The following is a 26,108-nucleotide window of genomic DNA, read 5'->3' as shown; positions in this document are numbered from 1 at the left end:
CCCTAGCTTCTCCATTACAGAGAGAGGCATGAGGTTTATGCTTGACCCTAGGTCACACAGAGCCTTCTTGAAGGTCATGGTTCCTATTGTACAAGGTATTGAGAACTTTCCCAGGGTCCTATCTCTTTTGAGGTAATCTCTGCCTAGTCAAGTCATCCAGTTCTTTGGTGAGCAAAGGGGGTTCATCCTCCCAAGTCTCATTACCAAATAACTTGTCATTTAGCTTCATGATTGCTCCAAGGTACTTAGCAACTTGCTCTTCAGTGACATCTTCGTCCTCTTCAGAGGAAGAATACTCATCAGAGCTCATGAATGGCAGAAGTAAATCCAATGGAATCTCTATGGTCTCAATGTGAGCCTCAGATTCCCATGGTTCCTCATTAGAGAACTCATTGGAGGCCAGTGGACGTCCATTGAGGTCTTCCTCAGTGGCGCTCACTGCCTCTTTCTCCTCTCCAAATTCGGCCATGATGATGGCCTTACACTCTCCTTTTGGATTCTCTTATGTATTGCTTGGAAGAGTACTAGGAGGGAGTTCAGTAACTTTCTTACTTAGCTGACCCACTTGTGCCTCCAAGTTTCTAATGGAAGACCTTGTTTCAGTCATGAAACTTTGAGTGGTTTTGATTAGATCAGAGACCATGGTTGCTAAGTCAGAGTGGCTCTGCTTAGAATTCTTTGTCTGTTGCTGAGAAGATGATGGAAAAGGCTTGCCATTGCTAAACCTGTTTCTTCCACCATTATTGTTGTTGAAACCTTGTTGAGGTCTCTGTTGATCGTTCCATGAGAGATTTGGGTGATTTCTCCATGAAGGATTATAGGTGTTTCCATAGGGTTCTCAGGATCATAAGCTTCTTCTTCAGATGAAGCATCCTTAGTACTGCCTGGTGCAGCTTGCATTCCAAACAGACTTTGAGAAATCATATTAACTTGCTGAGTCAATATTTTGTTCTGAGCCAGTATGGCATTCAAAGTATCAATCTCAAGAACTCCTTTCTTCTGATTCGTCCCATTGTTCATAGGATTCCTTTCAGAAGTGTACATGAATTGGTTATTTGCAACCATTTCAATGAGTTCTTGAGCTTCTGCAGGCGTCTTCTTCAGATGAAGAGATCCTCCAGCAGAGCTGTCCAATGACATCTTGGACAGTTCAGACAGACCATCATAGAAGATACCTATGATGCTCCATTCAGAAAGCATGTCAGAAGGACACTTTCTGATCAATTGTTTGTATCTTTCCCAAGCTTCATAGAGGGATTCACCTTCCTTCTGTCTGAAGGTTTGGACTTCAACTCTAAGCTTACTCAATTTTTTGAGGTGGAAAGAACTTTGCCAAGAAGGCATTGACTAGCTTTTCCCAAGAGTTTAGGCTTTCTTTAGGTTGTGAGTCCAACCATATCCGAGATCTGTCTCTTACAGCAAAAGGGAATAGCATAAGTCTGTAGACCTCAGGGTCAACCCCATTAGTCTTGACAGTTTCATAGATTTGCAAGAACTCAGCTAAAAACTAATGAGAATCTTCCAATGGAAGTCCATGGAACTTGCAATTCTGTTGCATTAGAGAAATTAATTGAGGCTTAAGCGTAAAGTTGTTTCCTCCAATGGCAGGGATAGAAATGCTTCTCCCATAGAAGTCGGGAGTAGGTGCAGTAAAGTCACCCAGCACCTTCCTTGCATTGTTGGCATTGTTGTTGTTTTCGGCTGCCATGTCCTCTTCTTTGAAGATTTCTGTTAGGTCCTCTACAGAAAATTGTGCTTTAGCTTCTCTTAGCTTTCGCTTCAAGGTCCTTTCAGGTTCAGGGTCAGCTTCAACAAGAATGCCTTTCTCTTTGCTCCTACTCATATGAAAGAGAAGAGAACAAGAAAATATGGAATCCTCTATGTCACAGTATAGAGATTCCTTGATGTGTCAGAGGAAAAGAAGAATAGAAGGAGAAGGTAGAAGAATTTGAACTTATCAAGAGAGATAGAGTTCGAATTGTGCATTGAGGAGGGGTGTTAGTCCATAAATAGAAGGATGTGAGAAGAGGGGAAGAAATTTTCGAAAATTAAAGTGAATTAATTAAAAGATTTTGAAAAAATGGTAATTGATTTTCGAAAACTAAGATTGAGAAAGAAATAAAGTGACTTTGAAAAAGATTTTGAAATTGGAAATCAAAGAGATATGATTGAAAACTATTTTGAAAAAGATGTGATTAAAAAGATATGATTGAAAAGTTATGGTTTTAAAGAGATATGATTGAAAAACAATTTAAAAAAAGATTTGATTTTGAAAATTAATGACTTGGCTAACAAGAAATTTGAAAGATATGATTCAGACATTAAACCTTTCTCAACAGAAAAGGCAACATACTTGAAATGTTTGAATCAAATCATTAATTCTTAGCAAGTATTTTTGAAAATGAAGAGGAATTAATTTTGAAAAGATATGATTTGAAAAAGATTTGATTTTGAAATATTATGGAAACTTTAAAAAAAAATTGAATTAAAAACAAAATCTTCCCTCTTGTGCCATTGGTGCGCGAAATTGTGAACAATACTTTTCACAACTCTCATAATCCCCGGTCATGAACCCCAAAAACTTGGTGTTCAATACCATGGCATTAACACAACTTCGCACAACTAACCAGCAAGTGCACTGGGTCGTCCAAGTAATAAACCTTACGCGAGTAAGGGTCGATCCCACGGAGATTGTTAGTATGAAGCAAGCTATGGTCATCTTGTAAATCTTAGTCAGGCAAACTCAAATGGATATAGTGATAGACGCATAAAACACAAAGATAAAGATAGAGGTACTTATGTAATTCATTGGTAGGAACTTCAGATAAGCGCATGAAGATGCCTTCCCTTCCGTCTCTCTGCTTTCCTACTGTCTTCATCCAATCCTTCTTACTCCTTTCCATGGCAAGCTTATGCAAGGGTTTCACCGTTGTCAGTGGCTACCTCCCATCCTCTCAGTGAAAATGTTCCTATGCTCTGTCATAGCATGGCTAATCATCTGTCGGTTCTCGGTCAGGCCGGAATAGAATCCAGTGATTCTTTTGCGTCTGTCACTAACGCCCCGCCTGCTAGGAGTTTGAAGCACGTCACAGTCATTCAATCATTGAATCCTACTCAGAATACCACAGACAAGGTTAGACCTTCCGGATTCTCTTGAATGCCGCCATCAGTTCTAGCCTATACCACGAAGACTCTGATCTCACGGAATGGTTGGCTCGGTTGTCAGGCGAGCACTCGGTTGTCAGGCGATCAACCATGCATCGTGCAATCAGGAATCCAAGAGATATTCACCCAATCGAAGGTAGAACGGAGGTGGTTGTCAGTCACACGTTCATAGGTGAGAATGATGATGAGTGTCACGGATCATCACATTCATCAAGTTGAAGAACAAGTGATATCTTAGAACAAGAACAAGCGGAATTGAATGGAAGAACAATAGTAATTGCATTAATACTCGAGGTACAGCAGAGCTCCACACCTTAATCTATGGTGTGTAGAAACTCCACCGTTGAAAATACATAAGAACAAGGTCTAGGCATGGCCATGAGGCCAGCCTCCCAATGATCTAAGATAGCATAACAATGAAGATAGCTACCCCTCGATGTCTCAATACAATAGTAAAAGGTCCTACTTATAGAAAACTAGTAGCCTAAGGTTTACAGAAATGAGTAAATGACATAAAAATCCACTTCCGGGCCCACTTGGTGTGTGCTTGGGCTGAGCAATGAAGCATTTTCGTGTAGAGACTTCTCTTGGAGTTAAACGCCAGCTTTAGTGCCAGTTTGGGCGTTTAACTCCCATTTTGGTGCCAGTTCCGGCGTTTAACGCTGGAATTCTTGAGGGTGACTTTGAACGCCGGTTTGGGCCATCAAATCTTGGGCAAAGTATGGACTATCATATATTGCTGGAAAGCCCAGGATGTCTACTTTCCAACGCCGTTGAGAGCGCGCCATTTGGGCTTCTGTAGCTCCATAAAAGCCACTTCGAGTGAAGGGAGGTCAGAATCTAACAGCATCTGCAGTCCTTTTTAGTCTCTGAATCAGATTTTTGCTCAGGTCCCTCAATTTCAGCCAGAAAATACCTGAAATCACAGAAAAACACACAATCTCATAGTGAAGTCCAGAAAAGTGAATTTTAACTAAAAACTAATAAAAATATACTAAAAACTAACTAGATCATACTAAAAACATACTAAAAACAATGCCAAAAAGCGTACAAATTATCCGCTCATCAGCCATCCTGGCGTTAAACGCCTAGAATGGTATCCATTCTGGCATTTAACGCCCAAAATACTACCCTTTTGGGCGTTAAATGCCCAGCCAGGCACCCTGGCTGGCATTTAAACGCCAGTTTTCCTTTCTCACTGGGAATTTTGAACGCCCAGCTTTTTCTGTGTAATTCCTCTGCTGTATGTTCTGAATCTTCAATTCTCTGTATTATTGACTTGAAAAGACACAAATTAATTTTTTTTTGGATTTTTAATGATGAGGAATAATCAAAATATAACTAAAATCAAATAAACAATGCATGCAAGACACCAAACTTAGAAGTTTGTATACTACTGACACTAACAAATTGAGAATGCATATGAGAAATAACAAAACACACAAAACAAGAGAATTTAAAGATCAGAGCAAGTAAATCATCAAGAACAACTTGAAGATCAGTGAAGACACATGAATGAATTCGAAAAATGCAAGAAGAACAGAAACATGCAATTGACACCAAACTTAAAATGAGACACTAGACTCAAACAGGAAACATAAAATATTTTTGATTTTTATGACTTTGTAATTTTTTGGATTTTTCGAAAATTATATGGAAAAGAAAATAAAGAGATTCAAAATTTTTAATAAGAATTCCAGGAATCATGCAATGTTAGTCTAAAGCTTTAGTCTAAAAAGATTAGACATGGCTAGCCAAGCTTCAGCAGGACATTACATTCAAGAGCTAAATTGATGAGAATCAATCAGCTTTGGTGATGATAAAAAACATCACCTTGAAACTCTAGAATTCATTCTTAAAAATTCTGAAGAAAAATACCTAATCTAAGCATCAAGATAAACCGTCAGTTGTCCAAACTCAAACAATCCCCGGCAACGGCGCCAAAAACTTGGTGCACGAAATTGTGATCATCAATGGCGCCATCAACATCGTACGCACAATTGCAATCTCAACTCTTTATCACAACTTCGCACAACTAACCAGCAAGTGCACTGGGTCGTCCAAGTAATAAACCTTATGCGAGTAAGGGTCGATCCCACGGAGATTGTTGGTATGAAGCAAGCTATGTCAAATGGTTATGGAGGATTAATAATTAAAAGATGAATAAAACATAAAGTAAAGATAGAGATACTTATGCAATTCATTGGTGAGAATTTCAGATAAGCGTATGGAGATGCTTTCTCCCTTCTGTCTCTCTGCTTTCCTACCGTCTTCATCCAATCCTTCTTACTCCTTTCCATGGCAAGCTGTATGTTGGGCATCACTATTGTCAATGGCTACAGTCCTGTCCTCTCAGTGAAAATGTTCAACGCGCTCTGTCACAGCATGGCTATTCAGCTGTCGGTTCTCGATCATGTCGGAATAGAATCCAGTGATTCTTTTGCGTCTGTCACTAACGCCCCACAATCGTGAGTTTGAAGCTCGTCACAGTCATTCAATCCTTGAATCCTACTCAGAATACCACAGACAAGGTTTAGACCTTCCGGATTCTCTTGAATGCCGCCATTAATTCTAGCTTATACCACGAAGATTCCGATTAAGGGATCCAAGAGATATCCACTCAATCTAAGGTAGAACGGAGGTGGTTGTCAGGCACACGTTCATAGGTGAGAATGATGATGAGTGTCACGGATCATCACATTCATCAAGTTGAGGAACAAGTGATATCTTAGAACAAGAATAAGCTGAATTGAATAGAAGAACAATAGTAATTGCATTAATACTCGAGGTACAGTAGAGCTTCACACCTTAATCTATGGTGTGTAGAAACTCCACCGTTGAAAATACATAAGAACAAGGTCTAGGCATGGCCGAGAGGCCAGCCCTCATGATCTAAGATAGCATAAGACTACTCAAAGATAGCTACCCAGATGTCTAATACAATAGCAAAAGGTCCTATTTGTAGAGAACTAGTAGCTTAGGGTTTACAAAGATGAGTAAATGACATAAAAATCCACTTCCGGGCCCAATTAGTGTGTGCTTGGGCTAAGCATTGAAGCATTTTCGTGTAGAGACTCTTCTTGGAGTTAAACGCCAGCTTTTGTGCCAGTTTGGGCGTTTAACTCCCATTCTTGTGTCAGTTCCGGCGTTTTACGCCAGAATTCTTGAGCTGACTTGGAACGCCTCTTTGGGCCATCAAATCGCGGGCAAAGTATAGACTATTATATATTGCTGGAAAGCCCAGGATGTCTACCTTCTAACGCAGTTGAGAACGCGCCAATTGGGCTTCTGTAGCTCTAGAAAATCCACTTTGAGTGAAGGGAGGTCAGAATCCAACAGCATTTGCAGTCCTTTTCAGCCTCTGAATCAGATTTTTGCTCAGGTCCCTCAATTTCAGCCAGAAAATACCTGAAATCATAGAAAAACACACAAACTCATAGTAAAGTCCAGAAAAGTGAATTTTAACTAAAAACTAATAATAATATAATAAAAACTAGCTAAAACATACTAAAAATATACTAAAAACAATGCCAAAAAGCGTATAAATTATCCGCTCATCACTGACACTTCTGACGCAACCCGTTGCAAAGCCTTCCCGACCACTTTAACAAAAGCTAACATGAAATGGTTTGACGGATTGCCCCCCAGGCCAATGGATAGGCTGAAGCTGCAAACAAAGTCATATTGGATGGACTAAAACACCGATTGCAGGATGCAAAAGGAGCTTGGGCTAACGAGCTTCCTCAAGTCTTGTGGGCTTACTGGACCACTCCACATTCCACGACGGGAGAGTCACCCTTCCGACTTGCATACAAAATGGAAGCGGTGATTCCCATAGAAGTAGCTGAAGAATCACCTAGAATTTTATTTTTCAATGAAAAGGCTAACACTCAGGCTCAAAGAGAAGAGCTCGACCTCCTATGTGAAGTCTGAGAAAGAGCTCGGATTAAAGAAGAAGCTCTGAAGTAAAGGATGGCTCTAAGATACAACAAAAAGGTGATCAAGAGAAACTTCACCACCAAAAATCTCGTCCTGATTTAGAATGGCATCGGAACACAGAAGTTGGATGGAGGAAAGCTAGCTACCAAATGGAAAGGACCCTATAAGATAATAGAGGTTCTAAGTAAAGGTTCTTATAAGATGTCCGACCTCTAAAGACGAGAGCTCCCAAGGTCTTGGCACATTTGTAACCTAAAAAGATACTGTTCATATCCTGGGTCAAGCTGTCCGACCTGGGATGTTTAGCGACAAGCCGACCGACCTCTTCTCAAAGAGCTCGGCCAATGCCCGACCTCTTCTCAAAGAGCTCGGCCAAATCGCCAAAGGAGCCCAAAGCAGGTCCAAAATTAAGGAACACAGCCCAATCTAAAGGCAGCCAAAGCCCAGAAAGATAAGGGCGGTTCCCCTAAAGATAAGATGACTTCACTCAAAGATAAGATAAGATAAGATAAGATAACTATCTTATCTCTAGAGAGGTCACCCCTCACCATTATAAATACACTGGAGCACCCAGGTATAACTCATACTCTGATTCTACTCAATACCTGCTTAATACCCTTGCTAACTTAAGCATCGGAGTCCCTTGCAGGTACCCCCCACCTTTTGGTGATAAAGGATCAGCAGCACTCTCAGTTCCATGAGTCGGACACACCAACTCCGGCCGCTATACACCTGCCGGACACGTCGGCTCCGACCAACACAGAAGATCTCGACCGAGATCGACCTATAGTTTCAGGTAACCCCCGGAACATTGGCGCCATTGCCGGGGAACTTGGAAGTCATCCCACCACCATGGCGGACAACCATGACAACGACCACGATTCAGATCTAGAGGATAGAACGCCGCACAAAAATGCGGACACTATACCAAAGGATACTCCTCAACTTAACAACGAAAAGGATTCTCCAAATGTGGGAGCCATGGAGGCACTTCAAGACTGTTTAAAACAACTGGAAGAAGAAGCCCTACATCAACGAGAGGCTGAGAAAGACCTACAAAGGGAGATAAAGCGACGCCGGGAATTGGAGGACAAACTCCTAAAACTCGAAGCCGATCTCAAGGCCAAAGCTAATCGATCCTCTCATGAGGATAGCTCCTGCAAGGACCAAGATCCATTCACCAAAGAGATCATGAAAGCTAAAGGTCTCAAAGGACTTCAAAGCTCTATACATGACCCCGTACGACGGCACATCAGATCCAAGCCATCATCTTAGCAATTTCAGAAGTAGGATGTATTTCACGGAGGCCTCAGATGCAATCCGTTATTCTCCATCCAGAAGGACAAAGCCAAACACGCACCGAGCCTATTAGGGATCAAGCAAGGAGATCGAGAGAGCCTTCGCAACAACATGGAAAGATTCAACAAAACATGTATGGGCATACAAAGTCTGCCAACAGAAGCAGCTATCAGGGGCCTCATCAATGGTCTACGAGAAGGACCTTTTAGCCACTCAATATCCAGGAAGAAGGTACAAGAACGAGCAGAGAAGTACATCAACATGGAGGAAAACTCTCGACTAAGAGAGATCTCAAAAACCGAACATTCCTACTCCTCTCAAGATAAGGATAAAGAGTCCAAGAAAAAAGAAGATCAACATGGAGAGAAGCCTAGAAAATACCACAATTACACCCCCTTCGGGTGTCTGTTGTGGATGTCTACCTCGAAATATGCAACACTGAGAAGATCCCATCAACTCACCCAATCAAAAACAAAAGAGGTCGGACGCATTGAAGGTCCACCTCACACCAAAGAGGTCAGACAAAGTTGAAGGTCCACCTCACACCAAAGTGGTCAGACACGTTGAAAGTCCACCTCACACCAAAGAGGTCGGATGCGTTGAAGGTCCACCTCACACCAAAGAGGTCGGACGAGTTGAAGGTCCACCTCACACTAAAGAGGTCGGACGAGTTGAAGGTCCACCTCACACCAAAGAGGTCGGACAAAGTTGAAGGTCCATCTCACACCAAAGTGGTCGGACAAGTTGAAGGTCAACCTCACACCAAAGAGGTCGGACAAGTCGAACGTCTCACACTAAAGAGGTCGAACGAGTTGAACGTCCACCTCACACCCCTGAGAGACATGTTCATGGAGGATTCGCAGGAGGAAGGATCTCTGAATCATCTCGCAAAGGACACCTCAAATAGGTATATTGAGGAAGGGAGAGAGGTTTGAATAGGACTAGGGGTGCAAACAAGCCTTCCGAGATTTTGAAAATTCTTGGGGCAACCACCCAGTCTTACCCAACCAAGGGAAAGTGAAAAGCTCATATTATACCTCGTAGTGGGAAGTCTGGCAATAGCCACATCACTAGTTAAAGAAGACAAAAGTGGGCAACAACCCGTCTACTTCATCATCAAGGCTCTACAAGGGGCCGAACTTAACTATCAAGAGATAGAGCAGTTCGCCTACGCCCTCATACTCACCTCTCGATGACTCCACCCATACTTTCAAGCTCACACTATCAGAGTTCGGACCAACCAGCCCATAGAAGGCATCCTACAGAAAATAAACTTAGCAGGAAGAATTCTACAGTGGGCAGTCAAGTCATCTGAAATCGATCTTCGACATAAAGCTCAGACAGCCATCAAATCACAGTATCTGGCCGACTTTATTACAGAGTACACTGACACCCTGGGAAATCCTACAAAATGGAAACTCTACATGGACGACTCTTCAAACAAAACCGGGAGTGGTGCAGGCGTAATTATATAAAGCGATCAAGGAAGCCAAATCAAGATAAATGACCAAGCTGAATACGAGGCACTACTCGCTGGTTTAAGGTTAGCTAAGAAGGTAGGAGCTTACCATGTCCAGTGATTCACAAGTAGTCACCTCACAAATAGAAGGGAGCAACCATGCTGAGGATCCCACCATGAAAAATACCTCGGGTAATTCAGGGGACCCTGGACAAAACTAGAGAACAGCTCAGACAATTCGGGGGACCCTGGACAAAAACAGAAAACAGCTCGGACAATTCGGGGAATATGAAGTCCGACACATACCTCAGGAGTAGAATGCCCGAGCTGATGCACTTTCAAAATCAGTCAACACCAAACCAGGGGGCAATAATAGAAGCCTCATCCAGGCTACATTACAAGACCACAACAAGGAAGGAAAACAAACCCTCTCCTCAGAGTCTGGCGACACCAGCTCATAATTCTTCTCCTCATCCCTATCCCTACAAATTCTACGGAACCTCCTAAGTCGCATACAGTACTTAGGGTCAGCCACAGTAACACGCATTAAAACTATTGAATCCAGTCAATCAGACATGCCGTCCGGGATCTTAGTAGACATCTCAGCAATATTTTTTCAAGAAGACATAGGTCAACCATGGGGTTATTACCAAACAACTCAGACAAATAAGGAAACAACTCGGACAATAACAGAAAAACATCGGATGTCAGATACAGCAGTAAAAGAGAAACTCCAGGACTCACACGAAAGTCCAGGGGCACCCTTTGGAGACAACAATAGGGTAAGAACACATAGAAGAGAAGCCGACAATCTATACCCAAACAGTCCGAACACCTTTCAGACAAAAGGTCAAAACAAAAGCTAGAACTTTTATACAAAAGGAGTCAGGCAACGATGAAAAGAAACAAGAAAGCAACAAAACCCTAAAAGCCCACATTCTTCTCAAAGGCGAATGACAAAAGAAAAGTCATAACAAACGATCAAAGACGCAAGCTTTTTGCAGAATGAACCAAAGTTCTTCAGAGCAAAAACCCAACTACAAAGTCAAAGCTTTACATCAAAAACATAGCCCCACCAGAAGAGCTCCAACAAGTCCTATGGGAATATCAGACAACTCCACACTCCACCACAAAGGAATCACCTTTTCGATTAGCTTACAGAATGGAGGCAATGATCCCAGTGGAGGTCGAAGAAGGATTGCCCAGACTGATCCACAACAGTGAAGAGGCTAACTCCCAACTTCAAAAGGAAAAACTCGACCTACTTCCAGAAATCTGAGAAAGAGCTCGGACCAAGGAAGAGGTGTTAAAACGTCAAATGGCCTCAAGATACAATCGGAAGGTAACCTAGCAACGACGATCTCATCCTAATCTGAAATGACATCAGAATAGGTCGGTCAGGAGAAGAGAAGCTAGCAGCCAACTGGAAAGGATCATACCAAGTTGTTAGGAAGAACTGGGGAAAGGTTACTACAATGTGTCCAACCTCGAGGGGCAAGAGCTACCAAGGTCATGGCATGCCTGCAAAGGGCGCCAGGCCAAGATCCAAAAAGATTGCCCGACCTAGAAAGGTAAGTACTAACATGTACACACTCTTATCTTCATTTTATTAAAAAATTGCAGATTCCCTAAAAAGTTTCCTACCAACATGCCCGACTACGGCGAGTCGGCAAGGTGAACACCAGATTCATCGCTCGATCACAACAAAGTCGGCAAGATGAAAACCAAATTCATCGTTCGATTACAAAGCGACAAGTCGGCAAGGTGAAAACCAACTTCACCGCCCGACCACAATGAAAACTGAATTCATCGTTTGATTTTGACAAAGGTCGACAAAGTGAAAACCAAAATTCACTTCTCTACAAACTCCCAAAATGCATTAATATGAAGCATTCATCGTCCGATTATAAAGCAACAGATCGACAGAAAGTGAAGAACAGATTCACTGTATGATCTCGATAGGAATGATCGTCCTACAAAGGTGAAAACGTGATTCACCTAAAGGATGATCAAACGGGACAGAAACCACCATCTACGAATCGACAAAGATGAACACAGAATAATGCAAGAAGTTATCGAAAGTGATCCCAAAAAGAACCTGACGAGGTCTTATGGATTGCTATATAATAACTTAAAAAGATTGGCCGACACTAAAAAGTCGGACCAAGTCAACCCAAGTTATCAGCAAATCCCTGGAAAGAGGTCTGGCCAACCCTATTAAAGATGAATTGCTATAACTTAGAAGAGATCGACCTAACGAAGTCGGTCTCCTACAAGACAAGTTATAAAAGTAATCCCTGAAAGAGACCTAACAAAGGTCCAAGAAAGAGGATTACAAAAATAACTTAGAAGAGATCGACCTAACGAAGTCGGTCTCCTACAAAATAAGTTATAAAAGTAATCCCTGAAAGAGACCTGCACAAGGTCCAAGAAAGAGGATTACAGATATAACTTAGAAGAGCCCGACATGACAAAGTCGGCCCAAACGACAAAAGTTATAAAAGTAATCCCTGAAAGAGACTTGAAAAAGGTCCAAGAAAGAGGATTACAGAAATAACTTAGGAGGACCCGACATGACAAAGTCGGCCCAAGCGATAAAAGTTATAAAAGTAATCCCTGAAAGAGACTTGAACAAGGTCCAAGAAAGAGGATTACAGACATAACTCAGAAGAGACCGACAAGAAGAAGTCAGACCAAACGAAAGCTACAGCTTGGACCGATAAGAAGAAGTCAGACCAACGAAAGCTACAGCTTGGACCGACAAGAAGAAGTCGGACCAACGAAAAATGTGCGCTAAAACGGACATAGATCCGCCCAAAAAGCCACGGCTCCACGACAAGGCTATCAAAATTGTTCAGAATGACTAAAAAGTGTTCTACGAAAACACTAAAAGGTCGTCGGACAAATTAGCCCCAAGGACCACCTCGACCAAGCAGAAAGTGGACAAAATCAGAAGTGATCAAAAGAGGTCAGACAACAAAGTACCGACACTCTACAAAGATCCACAAAAACGGACAAAGACATCTCGCAAACGGCCAGAGGAAGGCCAGGAATGTTTTGCTAAAAGGTACAAAGTCTTGAAAAAAGACACTACTTAAAAAGCGAAAAGTACAGCCTCAAAGACAGAGCTAAAAAGTCATCCAAACAAACTATAAAAAGGTTCCCCATCGGAACACTACCTAAAAAGTTATTGGATTATAACTAAAAAGCCTGAATAGCGAAGACAAACAAGTCGGAAGAAGGCTGAAAAGTCCCCTCAACAAAGTAAAAGGGGCAATACCAGACTCCCACAAGGAGAAACTACTCAAAGATCGACCAAAGTCAGGATGCTTGAGCACGACTTCCCCGAAGAGATCGAAACTCTGAAAGCACGGTCTCACGGAAAAGTCCGAACTCAAGCAGGGGCTAAGTCATAAAGGTCGACGTCAGCTAAGGAAGAGGCGCAAGTACGACTTCAAAAAAAGAACAAGCCAAAAGGTTGGGAAACAACTTAAGGCTCAAATGCGCTTAGCCAAAAAGGATACAACTCCACTCAAAGAAGGCACAATCTCAAACAGGGCTACGAACATCATCCAAGACTAAAAAAAGGTTCTATATAAAGAACACTAAAAAGTCATTGGACAAATCACTAAAAGTCCGGATATCAAGCTGCAAGGACAACTTCGCCAAAGCAGAGGGTTGTCAACACAAACTTAATGCAAGGCGTGATCCAGAAGGCAAGGGTAGAAAACCCACGCTACCACTCAAAAGAGGTTGGACTGTGAAGTACCAAACCTCTAGAAAATCTGCAGGATTGCAAAGAAGAAACAAGCAAGACAGATGCTTGAGCACTACTTCCAAAGAGATCGAAGCTCTGAAAAGCACGATCTCATGGAAAGATCGAACTCAAGCAGGGGCACTGTTCATACCCTGGGTCAAGCTGTCCGAGCCGGGATGTTTAGCGACAAGCCGACCGACCTCTTCAGGTCAGACTATCCGACCTCTTCTCAAAGAGCTTGACCAATGCCCGACCTCTTCTCAAAGATCTCGGCCAAATCGCCAAAGAAGCCCAAAGCAGGCCCAAAATGAAGGAACACAGCCTAATCTAAAGGCACCCAAAGCCCAGAAAGATAAAGGCGGTTCCCCTAAAGATAAGATAACTTCACTCAAAGATAAGATAAGATAAGATAAGATAACTATCTTATCTCCAGAGAGGTCACTCCTCATCATTATAAATACACTGGAGCACTGATGAGCGGATAATTTATACGCTTTTTGGCATTGTTTTTAGTATGTTTTTAGTATGTTTTAGTTGGTTTTTATTATATTTTTATTAGTTTTTAGTTAAAATTCACTTTTCTGGACTTTACTATGAGTTTGTGTGTTTTTCTGTGATTTCAGGTATTTTCTGGCTGAAATTGAGGGACCTGAGAAAAAATCTAATTCAGAGGCTGAAAAGGACTGCAGATGCTGTTGGATTCTGACCTCCCTGCACTCAAAGTGGATTTTCTGGAGCTACAAAAGCCCAATTGGCGCGCTCTCAACTGCGTTGAAAAGTAGACATCCTGGGCTTTCCAGCAATATATAATAGTTCATACTTTTCCCGAGATTTGATGGCCTAAACCGGCGTTCTAAATCAGCTTAAGACTGCCCAGTGTTAAACGCCAGAACTGGCACAAGAATGGGAGTTAAACGCCCAAACTGGCACAAAAGCTGGCATTTAACTCCAAAAAGAGTCTCTACACGAAAATGCTTCAATGATCAGCCCAAGCACACACTAAGTGGGCCCGGAAGTGGATTTTTATGTCATTTACTCATCTTTGTAAACCCTCGGCTACTAGTTCTCTACAAATAGGACCTTTTACTATTGTATTCTCATTTGGGTAGCTATCTTTGAGTAGTCTTATGCTATCATAGATCATGGGGGCTGGCCTCTCAGCCATGCCTAGACCTTGTTCTTATGTATTTTCAACGGTGGAGTTTCTACACACCATAGATTAAGGTGTGGAGCTCTGCTGTACCTCGAGTATTAATGCAATTACAATTGTTCTTCTATGCAATTACCTCAACTTGATGAATGTGATGATCCGTGACACTCATCATCATTCTCACCTATGAACGTGTACCTGACAACCACCTCCGTTCTACCTTAGATTGAGTGGATATCTCTTGGGTTCCTTAATCAGAATCTTCATGGTATAAGCTAGAATTGATGGCGGCATTCAAGAGAATCCGAAAGGTCTAAACCTTGTCTGTGGTATTCTGAGTAGGATTCAATGATTGAATGACCGTGACGAGCTTCAAACTCGCGATTGTGGGGCGTTAGTGACAGACGCAAAAGAATCACTGGATTCTATTCCGACATGATCAAGAACCGACAGCTGAATAGCCATGCTGTGACAGAGCGCGTTGAACATTTTCACTGAGAGGATGGGACTGTAGCCATTGATAACGGTGATGCCCAACATACAGCTTGCCATGGAAAGGAGTAAGAAGGATTGGATGAAGATAGTAGGAAAGTAGAGAGACGGAAGGGACAAAGCATCTCCATACGCTTATCTGAAATTCTCACCAATGAATTACATAAGTATCTCTATCTTTCTTTTATGTTTTATGTTATCCTCCAAAACCATTTGAGTCCGCCTGACTAAGATTTACAAGATGACCATAGCTTGCTTCATACCAACAATCTCCGTAGGATCGACCCTTACTCGCGTAAGGTTTATTACTTGGACGACCCAGTGCACTTGCTGGTTAGTTGTGCGAAGTTGTGATAAAGAGTTGAGATTGCAATTGAGCGTACCATGTTGATGGCGCCATTGATGATCACAATTTCGTGCACCATGTTTTTGGCGCCGTTGCTGGGGATTGTTTGAGTGTGGACAACTGACGGTTCATCTTGTTGCTTAGATTAGGTATTTTTCAGAATTTTTAAGAATGAATTCTAGTGTTTCAAGGTGATGTTCTTATCATCACCAAAGCTGATTGATCTTCATCAATTTAGCTCTTGAATGTAATGTCCTGCTGAAGCTTGGGTAGCCAAGTCTAATTCCTTTAGACTAAAGCTTTAGACTAACATTGCATGATTCCTGGAATTCTTATTAAAAATTTTGAATTTCTTTATTTTCTTCTCCATATAATTTTCGAAAAAAAAACCAAAAAAAAAATTACAAAGTCATAAAAACTAAAAATATTTCTTGTTTGAGTCTAGTGTCTCATTTTAAGTTTGGTGTCAATTGCATGTTTCTGTTCTTCTTGCATTTATCATGTGTCTTCATTGATCTTCAAGTTGTTCTTGATGATTTACTTGCTCTGATCTTTAAATTCTCTTGTTTTGTGTGTCTTGTTGTTTCTCATATGCATTCTCAAATTGTTAGTGTCAGTAGTATACAAACTTCTAAGTTTGGTATCTTGCATGCATTGTTCATTTGATTTTAGTTGCATTTTGATTTTTCCTCATCATTAAAAATCCAAAAAAATTTTAATTTGTGTCTTTTCAAGTCAATAATACAGAGAATTGAAGATTCAGAACATACAGCAGAGGAATTACACAGAAAAAGCTGGGCGTTCAAAACGCCCAGTGAAGAAGGAAAACTGGCGTTTAAACGCCAGCCAGGGAACCTGGTTGGGCGTTTAACGCCCAAAAGGGTAGCATTTTGGGCATTAAACGCCAGAATGTATACCATTCTGGGCGTTTAACGCCAGGATGGCACAAGAGGGAAGATTTTGTTTTCAATTCAAATTTTTTCAATTTTTCATAATTTTTCAAAATCAAAACTTTTTCAAATCATATCTTTTCAATCATATATTTTCAAAATCAATTTCTTTCCATTTTCAAAAATACTTGCTAACAATTAATGATTTGATTCAACATTTCAAGTATGTTGCCTTTTTCAAGTATGTTGCCTCTTCTCACATCCTTCTATTTATGGACTAACATGTACAATTCAAACTCTATCTTTTTAAGTTCAAATTCTTCTACCTCTTCCTTCTATTTTTCTTTTCCTCTGACATCTCAAGGAGTCTCTATACTGTGACATAGAGGATTCCATATTTTCTTGTTCTCTTCTCTTTCATATGAGCAGGAGCAAAGACAAAAGCATTCTTGTTGAGGCTGACCCTAAACCTGAAAGGACCTTGAAGCGAAAGCTAAGAGAAGCTAAAGCACAACTCTCTGTAGAGGACCTAACAGAAATCTTCAAACAAGAAGAAACCATGGCAGCCGAAAACAACAACAATGCCAACAATGCAAGGAAGGTGCTGGGTGACTTTACTGCACCTACTCCCGACTTCTATGGGAGAAGCATCTCTATCCCTACCATTGAAGCAACTTTGAGCTTAAGCCTCAATTAGTTTCTCTAATGCAACAGAATTGCAAGTTCCATGGACTTCTATTGGAAGATCCTCATCAGTTTTTAGCTGAATTCTTGCAAATCTGTGACACTGTCAAGACTAATGGGGTTGACCTTGAGGTCTACAGACTTATGCTATTCCCTTTTGCTGTAAGAGACAGAGCTAGGATATGGTTGGATTCACAACCTAAAGAAAGCCTGAACTCTTGGGAAAAGCTAGTCAATGCCTTCTTGGCAAAGTTTTTCCACCTCAAAAATTGAGTAAGCTTAGAGTAAAAGTCCAAACCTTCAGACAGAAGGAAGGTGAATCCCTCTATGAAGCTTGGGAAAGATATAAACAATTGATCAGAAAGTGTCCTTCTGACATGCTTTCTGAATGGAGCATCATAGGTATCTTCTATGATGGTCTGTCTGAACTGTCCAAGATGTCATTGGATAGCTCTACTGGAGGATCTTTTCATCTAAAGAAGACGCCTGCAGAAGCTCAAGAACTCATTGAAATGGTTGCAAATAACTAATTCATGTACATTTCTGAAAGGAATCCTGTGAACAATGGGACGAATCAGAAGAAAGGAGTTCTTGAGATTGATACTCTGAATGCTATATTGGCTCAGAACAAAATATTGACTCAACAAGTCAAAATGATTTCTCAAAGTTTGTCTGGAATGCAAGCTGCACCAGGCAGTACTAAGGATGCTTCATCTGAAGAAGAAGCTTATGATCCTGAGAACCCTTCAATGGAAGAGGTGAATTACATGGGAGAACCCTATGGAAACACCTATAATCCTTCATGGAGAAATCATCCAAATCTCTCATAGAAGGATCAACAGAGACCTCAACAAGGTTTCAACAACAATAATGGTGGAAGAAACAGGTTTAGCAATGGCAAGCCTTTTCCATCATCTTCTCAGCAACAGATAGAGAATTCTAAGCAGAGCCATTCTGACTTGGCAACCATGGTCTCTGATCTAATCAAAACCACTCAAAGTTTCATGACTAAAACAAGGTCCTCCATTAGAAACTTGGAGGCACAAGTGGGTCAACTGAGTAAGAAAGTTACTGAACTCCCTCCTAGTACTCTTCCAAGCAATACAGAAGAGAATCCAAAAGGAGAGTGTAAGGCCATCAACATGGCCGAACTTGGAGAGGAGAAAGAGGCAGTGAGCGCCACTGAGGAAGGCCTCGATGGACGTCCACTGACCTCCAATGAGTTCCCTAATGAGGAACTATGGGAATTTGAGGCTCACATTGAGACCATAGAGATTCCATTTGATTTACTTCTGCCATTCATGAGCTCTGATGAGTATTCTTCCTCTGAAGAGGATGAAGATATCACTGAAGAGCAAGTTGCTAAGTATCTTGGAGCAATCATGAAGCTAAATGACAAGTTATTTGGTAATGAGACTTGGGAGGATGAACCCCCTTTGCTCACCAAAGAACTGGATGGCTTGTCTAGGCAGAGATTACCTCAAAAGAGGCAGGACCCTGGGAAGTTCTTAATACCTTGTACAATAGGCACCATGACCTTCAAGAAGGCTCTGTGTGACCTAGGGTCAAGCATAAACCTCATGCCTCTCTCTATAATGGAGAAGCTAGGGATCTTTGAGGTACAAGCTGCAAGAATCTCACTAGAGATGGCAGACAATTCAAGAAAACAAGCTTATGGACTTGTAGAGATGTTCTGGTAAAAGTTGAAGATCATTTCGTCCCTGCTGATTTCATAGTCCTAGAGACTGGGAAGTGCATGGATGAATCCATCATCCTTGGCAGACCCTTCCTAGCCACAGCAAAGGCTGTGATTGATGTTGATAGAGGAGAATTGATCATTCAAGTGAATAAAGAATCCCTTGTGTTTAAGGCTCAAGGATATCCCTCTATAACCATGGAGAGGAAGCATGAAGAGCTTCTTTCAAAACAGAGTCAAACAGAGCCCCCACAGTCAAACTCTAAGTTTAGTGTTGGGAGGCCACAACCAAATTCTAAGTTTGGTGTTGAACCCCCACATTCAAACTCTAAGTTTGGTGTTGGGAGGTTCCAACATTGCTCTGAGTATCTGTGAGGCTCCATGAGAGCCCACTGTCAAGCTACTGACATTAAAGAAGCGCTTGTTGGGAGGCAACCCAATGTTATATTTATCTATTTACCTTTTGTTATTTTATGTTTTCTGTAGGTTGATGATCATGGGAAGTCACAAAATCAATCGAAAAAGCAAAAATAGAATGAAAAATAGAAAGAAAAATAGCACACCCTGGAGGAAACTCCTGCTGGCATTTAAACGCCAGTAAGGGCAGCAAATGGGCGTTTAACGCCCAGTCTGGCACCATTCTGGGTGTTTAACGCCAGAAAGGGGCACCAGACTGGCGTTAAACGCCAGGAAAGGGTATGAAGCTGGCGTTAAACGCCAGAAATGGGCACCAGTCCGGCGTTTAACGCCAGAATTGGCATAAAGAGCAATTTTGCTCGCCACTTGGTGCAGGGATGAATTTTCCTTGACACCTCAAGATTTGTGGACCCCACAGGATCCCCACCTACCCCACCACACTCTCTCTTCTTCACCCATTCACCAATCACCTCAACACCTCTTCCCCAAAAACCCCTCACCTATCAAATCCCACTATTCTCCTCACCACTCACATCCATCCTTCATAAAACCTCACCTACCTCACCATTCAAATTCAAACCACTTTCCCTCCCAACCCACCCTCACATGACCAAACGCTACCCCTCTCTCCACCCCTATATAAACCCATATTCACTCCTTCATTTTAACACATCCAAAACACTACTTCTCCCCCTTGGCCGAACCACAAAGCCACCTCCATCTCCTATATTTCTTCTTCTTCTACTCTCTTCTTTCTTCTTTTGCTCGAGGACGAGCAAAACTTCTAAGTTTGGTGTGGTAAAAGCATTGCTTTTTGTTTTTCCATAACCACTTATGGCATCTAAGGCCAGAGAAACCTCTAGAAAGAGGAAAGAAAAGACAAAAGCTTCCACCTCCGAGTCATGAGAGATGGAGAGATTCATCTCAAGGGTGCATCAAGACCACTTCTATGAAGTTGTGGCCATGAAGAAGGTGATCCCCGAGGTCCCTTTCAAACTCAAAAAGAGTGAATATCCGGAGATCCGACATGAGATCTGAAGAAGAGGTTGGGAAGTTCTTACCAACCTCATTCAACAAGTCGGAATCTTAATGGTTCAAGAGTTCTATGCCAATGCATGGATCACTAAAAACCATGATCAAAGTATGAACCCGGACCCAAAGAATTGGCTTACAATGGTTCGGGGAAAATGCTTGGATTTTAGTCCGGAAAATGTAAGGTTGGCATTCAACTTGCCCATGATGCAAGGAGATGAACACCCTAACACTAGAAGGGTCAACTTTGATCAAAGGTTGGACCAAGTCCTCATAGACATTTGTGAAAAGGGCGCTCAATGGAAGAGAGATTCAAGAGGGAAGCCGGTTCAACTGAGAAGGCATGACCTCAAGCCCGTGGCTAGAGGATGGTTGGAGTTTATCCAACGCTCAATCATTCCCACCAGCAACCGGTCCGAAGTTACTATAGACCGGGCTATCATGATTCATAGCATCATGATTGGAGAGGAAGTAGAAGTTTATGAGGTTATATCCCAAGAACTCTATAAGGTGGCGGACAAGTCCTCTACCTTGGCAAGGTTAGCTTTCCCTCATCTCATTTGTCACCTCTATTATTCAGTTGGAATTGACATAGAGGGAGACATCCTCATTGATGAAGACAAGCCCATCACTAAGAAGAGGATGGAGCAAACAAGAGATCCCACTCACCATGAAATCCCTGAGACACCTCAAGGGATGCACTTTCCTCCACAAAACTATTGGGAGCAAATCAACACCTCCCTAGGAGAATTAAGTTCCAACATGGGACAACTAAGGGTGGAGCACCAAGAACATTCCATTCTCCTCCATGAAATTAGAGAAGATCAAAGAGTCATGAGAGAGGAGCAATGGTGCACGAAATTGTGATCAATACTTTTCACAAGTCAAATAATCCCCGGTAATGAATCCAAAAACTTGGTGTTCAATACCATGGCATAAACACAACTTCACAGAACTAACCAGCAAGTGTACTGGGTCGTCCAAGTAATAAACCTTACGCGAGTAAGGGTCGATCCCACAGAGATTGTTGGTATGAAGCAAGCTATGGTCACCTTGTAAATCTTAGTCAGGCAGACTCAAATGGATATGAATGATGATATACGAAAACATAAAGATAAAGATAGAGATACTTATGTAATTCATTGGTAGGAATTTCAGATAAGCGTATGAAGATGCTTGTCCCTTCCGTCTCTCTGCTTTCCTACTGTCTTCATCCAATCCTTCTTCCTCCTTTCCATGGCAAGCTTAAGCAAGGGTTTCACCGTTGTCAGTGGCTACCTCCCATCCTCTCAGTGGAAATGTTCAACGCACCCTGTCACGGCACGGCTATCCATCTGTCGGTTCTCGATCAGGCCAGAATAGAATCCAGTGATTCTTTTGCGTCTGTCACTAACGCCCCGCCCTCAGGAGTTTGAAGCACGTCACAGTCATTCAATCATTGAATCCTACTCAGAATACCACAGACAAGGTTAGACCTTCCGGATTCTCTTGAATGCCGCCATCAGTTCTAGCCTATACCACGAAGATTCCGGTTAAAGAACCCAAGAGATAAACATTAGAGCCTTGTTTGCTTGTAGAACAGAAGTGGTTGTCAGTCACTTGTTCATGAGTGAGAATGATGATGAGCATCACATAATCATCACATTCATCATGTTCTTGGGTGCAAATGAATATCTTGAATAAGAACAAGCAGAATTGAATAGAAGAACAATAGTAATTGCATTAATACTCGAGGTACAGCAGAGCTCCACACCTTAATCTATGGTGTGTAGAAACTCCACCGTTGAAAATACATAAGAACAAGGTCTAGGCATGGCCGAATGGCCAGCCTCCCAATGATCTAAGATAGCATCAGAACAAGGATAACTACCCAGATATCAAATACAATAGTAAAAGGTCCTACTTATAGAAAACTAGTAGCCTAGGGTGTACAGAGATGAGTAAATGACATAAAAATCCACTTCCGGGCCCACTTGGTGTGTGCTTGGGCTGAGAAATGAAGCATTTTCGTGTAGAGACTCCTTCTGGAGTTAAACGCCAGCTTTAGTGCCAGTTTGGGCGTTTAACTCCCATTTTGGTGCCAGTTCCGGCGTTTAACGCTGGAATTCTTGAGGGTGACTTTGAACGCCGGTTTGGGCCATCAAATCTTGGGCAAAGTATGGACTATCATATATTGCTGGAAAGCCCAGGATGTCTACTTTCCAACGCCATTGAGAGAGCGCCAATTGGGCTTCTGTAGCTCCAGAAAATCCACTTCGAGTGCAGGGAGGTCAGAATCCAACAGCATCTGCAGTCCTTTTTGGTCTCTGAATCAGATTTTTGCTCAGGTCCCTCAATTTCAGCCAGAAAATACCTGAAATCACAGAAAAACACTCAAACTCATAGTAAAGTCCAGAAAAGTGAATTTTAACTAAAAACTAATAAAAATATACTAAAAACTAACTAGATCATACTAAAAACATACTAAAAACAATGCCAAAAAGCGTACAAATTATCCGCTCATCAAGCAACAAAGGCAAGGAAGAGACATTGAGGAGCTCAAGCACTCCATAAGATCTTCAAGAGGAAGAACAAGCCGCCATCACTAAGGTGGACCCGTTCTTTAACTTCCTTGTTCTTTATTCTCCTGTTTTTCGAATTTTCATGCTTATGTTTATCTATGTTTATGTCTTATTATCATTAATGTCTTAGTGTCTATGCCTTAAAGTTATGAATGTCCTATAAATCCATCACCTTTCTTAAATGAAAAATGTTCTTAATTGGAAATGAGAAGAATTGCATGAATTTTAAATTTTATAACAGATTAATTATTTTGATGTGATGGCAATACTTTGACTTCTGAATGTATGCTTGAACAGTGCATATGTCTTTTGAATTTGTTGTTCATGAATGTGGGCTCTTGAAAGAATGATGAAAAAGGAGACATGTTACCGAGGATATGAAAAATCATAAAAATGATTCTTGAGGCAAGAAAAAGCATTGAATTCAAAAAAAAAACGAAAAAAATAATAAAGTTGTGATCCAAGGCAAAAAGAGTGTGCTTAAGAACCCTGGACACCTCTAATTGGGGACTCTAGTAAAGCTGAGTCACAATCTGAAAAGGTTCACCCAGTTATGTGTCTGTGGCATGTATGTATCTGGTGGTAATACTGGAAGACAGAGTGCTTTGGGCCACAGCCAAGACTCATAAAGTAGCTATGTTCAAGAATCATCATACTTAACTAGGAGAATCAATAACACTATCTGGAATCTGAGTTCCTATAGAAGCCAATCATTCTGAATTTCAAAGGATAAAGTGAGATTCCAAAACTGTTCAGAGGCAAAAAGCTAAAGCCCCGCTCATCTAATTAATACTGATCTTCATAGATGTTTTTGGAATTCATTGTATATTCTCTTCTTTTTATCTTATTTGATCTTCAGTTGCTTGGGGACAAGCAACAATTTAAGTTTGGTGTTGTGATGAGCGGATAATTTATACGCTTTTTGGCATTGTTGTTAGGATGTTTTTAGTATGTTTTAGTTAGTTTTTATTATATTTTTATTAGTTTTTAGTTAAAATTCACTTTTCTGGACTTTACTATGAGTTGTTTGTGTGTTTTTCTGTGATTTCAGGTATTTTCTGGCTGAAATTGAGGGACCTGAGCAAAAATCTGATTCAGAGGCTGAAAAGGACTGCAGATGCTGTTGGATTCTGACCTCCCTGCACTCGAAGTGGATTTTTTGGAGCTACAGAAGCCAAATTGGCGCGCTTTTAACTGCGTTGGAACGTAGACATCTTGGGCTTTCCAGCAATATATAATAGTCCATACTTTGCCCGAGATTTGATGGCCCAAACCGGCGTTCCAAATCAGCTCAAGACTGCCCGGCGTTAAATGCCGGAACTGGCACAAGAATGGGAGTTAAACGCCCAAACTGGCACAAAAGCTGGCGTTTAACTCCAAGAAGAGTCTCTACACGAAAATGCTTCAATGCTCAGCCCAAGCACACACCAAGTGGGCCCGGAAGTGGATTTTTATGTCATTTACTCATCTTTGTAAATCCTAGGCTACTAGTTCTCTACAAATAAGACCTTTTACTATTGTATTCTCATCTGGGTAGCTATCTTTGAGTAGTCTTATGCTATCATAGATCATGGGAGCTGGCCTCTCGGCCATGCCTAGACCTTGTTCTTATGTATTTTCAACGGTGGAGTTTCTATACACCATAGATTAAGGTGTGGAGCTCTGCTGTACCTCGAGTATTAATGCAATTACTATTGTTCTTCTACTCAATTCAGCTTATTCTTGTTCTAAGATATCACTTGTTCCTCAACTTGATGAATGTGATGATCCGTGACACTCATCATCATTCTCACCTATGAACGTGTACCTGACAACCACCTCCATTCTACCTTAGATTGAGTGGATATCTCTTGGGTTCCTTAATCAGAATCTTCGTGGTATAAGCTAGAATTGATGGCGTTATTCAAGAGAATCCGGAAGGTCTAAACCTTGTCTGTGGTATTCTGAGTAGGATTCAATGATTGAATGACTGTGACGAGCTTCAAACTCGCGATTGTGGGGCGTTAGTGACAGACGCAAAAGAATCACTGGATTCTAACTGTATTCATTAAGCTGATATTTTATCTTATCTCATAAAGGTTCCGCTCAAAGAAGGGAATCAACAAGTATTATTCAATATAAATAGAATAGAAAAGATTTTCTATTTCGATATTTTGCTACAATCAAGAAACAATCGGACTCTAGGAAAAGATAAAAAATAAAATCTCTCCGAGAATCCTAGAATCTCGTTTTCCCTATTTTGATTTCTACTGTGCTTAATATTCTCCAACTATTTTTCTTATATTACAACAATAAAGAACTAATAATTGTTTTCTATTGTAGGACATTGAAATCTGAAAACAGTGACATAATCATATTGCTCTAATTTATTGGGTTGAAAAAAGGCAAAGTAAAATAGTCTTCTTCACTATATATACTATGATTGACTAGTACTGCAGTACAAGGAATTCTCTAAATAGTATAAACACGTAACAAATAAAAAAACACTAAAGAGTTGAGCCATAGAAGTTCGAAATTCTGATAAAATGGACTTCTTAGAGCGAATACGTTCATTAGATTTAATAACATTATTTTGTTGTATCCAGACAAATTCAATCCATTTTATGAAAAAAATGTGACCAATTAACCAACCTCCAAAACCACTTGTTAAAAACAACAATTTTTTGTTGCATCTAAACATATAGATGTTTACTAATCTGACTAATATGGAACTTGGTAAGACAAGGGGGTTAAATAACTGAAAAATAAGATTAGTAAAGAAGTAATTCTTTCTTGTAAAGAACCCATTTCGGTACTAAGGGTCGGTTGATAACCTACAGCGGAAGGCATTCGACCCAATAAGGCTGACACTTCGGATCCCGCTTGGACGAATCGGAAGATATTGTCGATAAATAGAAGCACGTCTTGTTCATTAACATCTCTGAAATATTCCGCCATAGTTAGGGCAGTTAAACCAACTCTCATACGGGCTCCAGGCGGTTCATTCATTTGACCGTACACTAGAGCAACTTTTGATTCTCCAATAGTTTTTTCATTAATTACTCCGGATTCTTTCATTTCCATGTAAAGATCATTTCCCTCACGAGTACGCTCCCCCACTCCACCAAATACGGATACACCGCCATGAGCTTTGGCAATGTTATTGATCAATTCCATAATAAGTACTGTTTTACCCACTCCAGCTCCGCCAAAAAGTCCAATCTTTCCTCATAAAAGAAAAA

General features: G+C 41.1%; 2 non-coding genes across 2 annotated transcripts; one reads left to right on the top strand and one right to left on the bottom strand.

Annotated features, from left to right (window-relative positions):
- The first annotated feature begins 1,194 nt into the window (after positions 1 to 1,194).
- Positions 1,195 to 1,302, top strand: LOC112793748 (small nucleolar RNA R71). The gene has a single exon (XR_003198445.1). It is a non-coding gene; the product is annotated as a small nucleolar RNA R71 (small nucleolar RNA).
- A 16,154-nt stretch (positions 1,303 to 17,456) lies between these two features.
- On the bottom strand, positions 17,457 to 17,564 carry LOC112793358 (small nucleolar RNA R71). The gene has a single exon (XR_003198054.1). It is a non-coding gene; the product is annotated as a small nucleolar RNA R71 (small nucleolar RNA).
- Positions 17,565 to 26,108: the final 8,544 nt, after the last annotated feature.

The sequence above is a fragment of the Arachis hypogaea genome, chromosome 3, assembly GCF_003086295.3.
Source record: "Arachis hypogaea cultivar Tifrunner chromosome 3, arahy.Tifrunner.gnm2.J5K5, whole genome shotgun sequence".
Lineage (NCBI taxonomy): Eukaryota > Viridiplantae > Streptophyta > Magnoliopsida > Fabales > Fabaceae > Arachis > Arachis hypogaea.
This window is presented reverse-complemented; position numbering and strand designations above follow the sequence as displayed.